A 2,047-nucleotide genomic window follows, 5' to 3' on the forward strand; every position below is an offset into this window, starting at 1 on the left:
TTGGGCGACTCCATGCCCTCCACCACAAGTGCTGTAACTCATCACTAACTCAGACTTGAGCTACTACACATGAGCATGTCTAGCTTTCGAGATAACACATCAACCGTTCTGGCAAGAGCATCATTAGCATTGACTTCATAAATTCCAGTCCCTTTTTGTGGTGCACCTCTTGAGGCCCAATGAGACTCATTGCTTGCCATTGATTCAAGGGAGTTGCTCGGTTTTACGTCAGGGGTATTTGTTACTAAAGAGATCCACCCAGCTAGGACATCAATTAATTGAAGAGTTGCATAGTTCAACCCGTTGTAGATGATTTGAACCCACATCCAGAAACAAAAGCCGTGATGGGGCATCTTCGAAAGAGATCCTTAAATCTTTCACAAGCTTCAAATAGAGTCTTGATTCTCCTTGTTTGAAGGCTGAAATTTCTTGCCTTAGCTTTGCCACTTTGCTTAGAGGAAAATACCTTCCCAAAATATTTTCAACCATATCTTTCCATGTTTTGATCGATCCCGGTGGTAAGGATGTGAGCCACCGATAAGCCCCATCTCTCAAACTAAATGGGAAAAGTCAAAGCTTGATCGCATCATCTGTCACTCTATTTATCTTGAAAGTTGAACAAATTTGGAGAAAACGGGCAAGATGATCATGTGCATCCTCATTCGCAAGACCATTAAATTGGATTGAATTCTAGATCATGCCGATGGTGCTTGCCTTGATTTCAAAATTGTTTGAGGCAATGGATAGTGCTTGAACACTAAATTCTTCATCCAAAGTGAGCTGCGACCTTTCATATTCGGATAAGGTACATTTTTCTTGGCCATGATTACTGATTCTTTGTCCTCAATCTCAATGTTTCTTTCACTAGTGCTTTTCACCCACTTCTCTAATTCTTGACGCTAAGGTCTTCTCGATTTCACTGTCTTGTGCAACTAGATTTGATGGATTTGCTACGTGTCATGCACAATACCATACAAAGTCAATAAAGATAGAAAGTTAAGCTTAAAAAGAAGTAAGACAAAAGAAAAGAAGAAATAAAAGAAAAGAAAAAATGGTTAGAAAAATAAGCTAGCAGTTTCCTAGAATTCCTTATGTCCCCGGCAACGGCCCCAAAAAACTTGGCTGATCGCCCGCAAGTGTACGGGGTCGCCAAGTAATACCTTGTGCAAAAGCACAAGGATCGTATTCCACGGGGCTAAGAAGCTCCTGTTGCTCCTCCATCACTCACTTTCTAACCATACAACTTAAGCATGGTATACTACTCTAATACATGCAAGAATATAAATAAAACACAAGTATAACAATTCCAAGGCGAGCAAGAAAATCACAAGAGCAATGATGATAAGAACAGGCCTAGGGGATGAGGATTCCCAAGAGGGTCATCATGATGTATGGATGTATAGGAACTAAGTTTCTCGGCATGTTGGTCAAAGATCTCCTTTCTAGCTCAATAATGATCTAGTACATGAGTGAGGTCACGTTTACGTGTACAACTCAAACAAAAACCAAGGATTTCTCCACATAATAGTTCTACGCATAAAACACAATGATCTAAACCATAAATCACACCAATGCATTCCAAATAAAAGTGAAGCATCAAAATACATGATGAACCCCCAAGGTTCACCTACATTCGATTGGCTTTTCGGGGTCTAGTGTGACATCCACACAAACAAGTATCTCAAATACAACAAAAAAACAAAAGTAAATGCATAAATGACACTCCCTAGTGCGAATGATGATGAAGAAGAGAATCAGGCTGAATGATGCTTCTTTTAGCCTAAGGAATGCCGAATGTTCCTTCTCCTTTGATGATGAAGCTTTCCCCTTGAAGTTCAAGCTCCTTGATCTTCCCAAAGCCTCAAGCAAACTCTCCCCAAAAGTTTTCTCAATCCTCCCCTAAATCACCCTATATACCACTCATCATGCCCTCCAAATGGCCACAATCCTGCGTGTTATCCCGACTCAATGAGGGACCTTATTGAGGTGGTATCACACTTTCAATAAGGTCCTCGTTGAGCCCCTCTTTGACTGCTATGTTTAGGGT

At 40.7% G+C, this 2,047-nt stretch overlaps 1 non-coding gene across 1 annotated transcript; it reads left to right on the forward strand.

The window, feature by feature from the left end:
• Positions 1-336: 336 nt before the first annotated feature.
• On the forward strand, positions 337-441 carry LOC120268052. Its single transcript, XR_005538728.1, has one exon. It is a non-coding gene; the product is annotated as a small nucleolar RNA R71 (small nucleolar RNA).
• Positions 442-2,047: the final 1,606 nt, after the last annotated feature.

Source organism: Dioscorea cayenensis, chromosome 1, assembly GCF_009730915.1.
Source record: "Dioscorea cayenensis subsp. rotundata cultivar TDr96_F1 chromosome 1, TDr96_F1_v2_PseudoChromosome.rev07_lg8_w22 25.fasta, whole genome shotgun sequence".
In the NCBI taxonomy this organism is placed as follows: domain Eukaryota; kingdom Viridiplantae; phylum Streptophyta; class Magnoliopsida; order Dioscoreales; family Dioscoreaceae; genus Dioscorea; species Dioscorea cayenensis.